Raw genomic sequence first — 4,748 nt, forward strand, 5'->3', positions numbered from 1 at the left:
TTCTTTCTTTCTTTCTTTCTTTCTTTCTTTCTTTCTTTCTTTCTTTCCTTCCTTCTTTCTTTCTTTTCTTTCCATCTTCTTTCTTCCTTCCTTCCCTTCCCTCCCTCCCTCCCTCCCTCCCTTCCCCCCTTCCTTCCTTCCTTCCTTCCTTCCTTCCTTCCTTCCTCTCTTTCTCTTTCTCTCATCTTTCTTTCTTTCTCTTTCTTGACAGGGTCTCACTTTGTGGCCTAGGCTGGAGTGTAGCAGCATGATCATGGCTCACTGCAGCCTCAACCTCCCAGTCTCAAGCAATCCTTCCACCTCAGCCTCCTGAGTAGCTGGGACCACAGGTGCGAGCCAGCACACTCCACTAATTTTCTATTTTTTGTAGAGATGGGGTCTTGCTATGTTGCCCAGGCTGGCCTTAAACTCCTAGACTCAAGCAATCCTCCTGCCTCAGCTTCCCAAGGTGCTGGGATTCGAGGCATGAGCCACTGTGTCTGGCCTATCTTGTTTCTTTTAAAAAATGATCTGACATAAATTTCTGGTGGTGGGTACAAGGCTTTTGTTATATAACTCCTTGTCTTTTTCTATATGTTTGAAATATTTTACGGCTGAAAAAAGGAAAGAAAATTCCAGAGGCATTTTGCACACATTTACATGAGTAGAAATGAACATTTACTATGATTTTCCATCTTCATCCCTTCCCTGAAAAATACTTTGTAGGATTTCTCTTCCTTGTGTCTTCAATGAAATGCTCATGGCTAGGCATGGTGGCTCACACCTGTAATCCAAGCACTTTGAGAGGCTGAGGTGGGAGGATCCTTTGAGCCCAGAAATTCAAAACCAGCCTGGCCAACATAGTAAGACATTGTCTTTACAAGAAATACAAAAATTAGCCAGGCATGGTGGTATGCACCTGCAGTCCCAGCTACTAGGAAGGCTGAGGCAGGAGGATTGCTTGAGCCCAGAAGTTTGAGACATACTGCAGTGAGCCATGATTGTGCCACTAAACTCCAGCCTGGGCGACTGAATGAGAGACCCTGTCTGCAAATATTCATAAATGTGTTTTTGTTTGTTACAGAAATATGCACCCAAAGGAACATTTTTCCAGCCAATTATTCTGTGCCCTTCTGATCTCATCTCTCAGTAATTGGCGTCATCATCCTCTTCCCGATACACGGAAAAATAACCTATTGACGTAGGCTGCATCCAATCTACTCAGGAGATTCCCTGGGGCTGCAGGTCTCATCTCCCTCCAGGGGGATCTCCTGGCAAGTGCCTGCTTGTCCCTCTGCCTAGAGGAGTCTCCCAAGCCCTGGTTTACTTCCTCTCTTCTTTCTTTACCATTTCCAAAGTTTCCTTGTGAAATTCTACTCCTTAGTCACCTCCACCTTCCTTTCATTCTTATGATTCCACTAGAGCTGGCCCATGGGAACAGTGATCCTCAAACTTGAGTGTGCATCAGAATCACCTGGAAAGCTTGTTAAAATACAGATTGCGGGGTTCCAACTTCAGGGCTCTGATTCAGTAGGTCTGGGTAGGGTCCGGTGGTGTGCTAGGAGCTGTTTAACAATGGGCTCTCAGAAAGAAAAAAGAGCACTGATTTGTAATGTTCCACAGTGTAAACACTCCCACCATGGTTGACTTCAAGCCCCTAGTGTGACTGTCACTAAATGTAGAGTTAGGGAAGGGACATGTATATTGGTTCTCCTGAAATGATACAAGCTGTCTCCAGCCACCCTTGGCACTGGGACCTAAGAATTTGCTTATTTATTTATTTATTTTGAGATGGAGTTTTGCTCTATTGCAAAGGCTGGAGGCTAGAGTGCAGTGGTGCAACCTCAGCTCACTGCAAACTCTACCTCCTGGGTTCAAGTGATTCTCCTGCCCCAGCCCCCCAAGCAGCTGGGACTACAGGTGTGCGCCACCATGCCCAGCTAATTTTTGTATTTTTAGTAGAGATGGGGTTGCACCACGTTGGCCAGGCTGGTTTCAAACTCCTGACCTCAAGTGATCTGCCTGCCTGAGCCTCCCAAAGTGCTGGAATTACAGGTGTGAGCTACCATGCCCAGCAGAATTTGCATTTCTAATAGGAGCCTTGGTAGTGCTGAGTTGCTGGTCTTGAAGTGATTCATACTTCCAGAATCACTGCCTGGGAGGGCTGACCATAGGAGTATGGAGTTTGGGAAGAGATTCCTGGATTGTGTGAATGACCCTGCAACTTTGACCTGAAAAATCTCATCTCCCTAAAAGGAGCCTAAAAAGAGATTTCCTATCTCACAGCAAAAGAGGCTTATGTCATGGGGACCAGCATGGGCTACACGGTAGATAAAACAAACCAGAGCTCTGTTTTGGGCTGGTGCACTGGCCTGAAAGTTCTGTGCCCTACGCCGAATGCCCCCTGACCACAGACCACCAACCACACTGCCACTGCCTCAGGCAAAAGTCCACTGCCACCTTCCCTGGCTCCAGGGCTGGCAGGGAAGGAGCACAGATGGACAGGATGGGTGCATCTAGCGGGTGCACCTAGCTAGCGGGTGTTCCTCCTTCAAGAGAACAAACCATGTCGCTGAGAGTGCTCCTGGCAGAACTGAGCATAGACGCTGGGAATAAAAGGGAAGGAAACGGAAGGAAGAATGAGAAAGAAGGAAAGGGTTAGCGGTGGGGAGAAGGGGAGGAGAGAAGAGGATCCTGAACACAGGTACTGATGTGGGGTTGGCAACTTCCAGGGGACTTAGGATTCATTCAGGTTAGGTGAAAAATGAAAGCACCAGACAACACCTGTCCATCCCCCGACTAGACTAGCGGCATGCCAGCTTTATTCTTTGGGTTGACTTTCACTTCCCTGGTCACCTCCCCCAGTTCTAGCCCAATGAGGCCACCTCTGGGAAGAACAAAGGAGGCTCTGTAGGCTCTGCCGGATGTGAAAGGTCATCAGGGGAGGTAGGCGGGATTACCACGCGGCAGCGTTGCTGCACACACTCATGATATTATCCTGTTGGCGTATAGGATTATATGTCATTAGGATTACAGGGTGTAATAACTCCAAGTGCATTTGACATTTCTCTTCAAATTGTACTTTGGGGAAACCTATAGCTTTTCCTTTCTGGTAATCTATCTGGTTCCTTCCCTGAAGAGCCTGGCGTTCCCATCCTGCCTGCTTCCTTGTCCGCCTCCCCAGAAACTCCTTCCTGTGCCCTCAGTGGCTCCCACTCTCAAGGACAGCCGTCGGGGTCCCAGTCCTTGCTTTCCTACCAAGTGTGGGGTGGGCCTGGCAGAAGAGGGGATTGTATCTGATCCAGCACATTCCTCTCATTTCACAAATGCAGAAACCCAGGCCCAGAGCAGGATGGAGACCAGTTCAGGCCACTCCATCCGTGTGGCCCAGCTTGGATCCGTTCTCCGGTCTCAGCTTCTTGGGAGAGGGGACACCTTGCCAAGGTGCCCCTGCTGGCACCTTGAACAATCAGAGAGGGTGACATCAGCCACTCAGAGAGACTTCTCATTTTGCCTTCCACACTCCCCCAACTTTCTTCCTTTTCATTCCTGCCTTTCCTTTGTCACATTTGTGCCAACTCTCCATCTCCTGCCTACCTCCCTGAAAGGCCGTGATGGCCTGCAGGTCAGGACAGCCCCCCCTGGCCTGAGCCTCTCCAGCTCTTGAGTTCTGACACTGCTGCCAGTTCTTGGAGAGAGCTGAGGGGACCCAGCTCCCCCTGACTTCCCCAAGCCTCCCAGCCCACAAGGCCCAGGTCCTTCCTGACTGTAAGACCTCTCTGGAGACCACACACCAGTGCAAGGAGGACCTAAGATTCAGATCCAGATCTGATTATTCTGAAGTCTAGTTTCTCCTGCTGCTCACTCCAGGTCTGGCAGCTGCTCCTCGCCATGGCGCACTCAGCCCTCAGCACACATCCGCAGGCTCTTGGCAGGTGAGGAGCCTGCTTGGGAGTAAAGTAGGGGGCAAAACGCCATGGCTGATTTCAAACAACTGATTGCCAAACGCCAGACACATTTACACAACTGTGGAAAGACAGCCGCACACGAGCAACCAAGCCGATGCTCCCTAGAGCTGATCCACCGGACACAGAGTGGGGAGCCTTGCTCTCTATAGTAGGGACGAGACATTGTTCTGACATTATTTCACTGACTAGGACCCACCACGCTGTCAGGCGGGCATTATTATCCCTGTTTTACAGAAGCACAGAAAGGGCTAAAGACTTACCCGAGGTCACACAGCTAGTGCAGGGAGAACCTAGAGTTGAATGCAGATTGGACTGATTCTGAAGTCTGAGTTCTTTCCATTAGCATTGGGATCAGGAGACTTTTTGGAATATTGCCTCTCCAAAGCCCCTCTCCCTCTGGTGGGAATAGGTTCCCTAGGGTGACAGGGATTTGAGTTGCAATTTGAGAGACTCAAGCAAAGGCTAAATCATCAAATGCCTGGGATGTGGACCCAGAACCCACTTTGAAAGGTGCCCACCTTTGAAAGGTGCTGTAGACACGCTCACTAAGAGGCTCCAGCAACCTTCCCCCTTCCTCCCCCCTCTACCTCTCCTTCTCTTCTCCCCTTCCCTTCTCAGGCTCTGCACCCCTCGGGACTGCTCCTCGCAGAAACTCTGATTCTGTTAGGAAAGATCTGCAGGACTTGCATTCCGAGCACAGAGTCTGGCCCATCGACTCAAAATTCCTTGAGTGACTCCACACAGTGAAGCTCTTTGGAAGCTGTGACGTGCACTACCCCAGTGCGACCACACGATGCCACC

Source organism: Sapajus apella, unplaced genomic scaffold (assembly GCF_009761245.1).
Source record: "Sapajus apella isolate SASKATOON/1434 unplaced genomic scaffold, GSC_monkey_1.0 scaffold7, whole genome shotgun sequence".
Taxonomy (NCBI): Eukaryota; Metazoa; Chordata; class Mammalia; order Primates; family Cebidae; genus Sapajus; species Sapajus apella.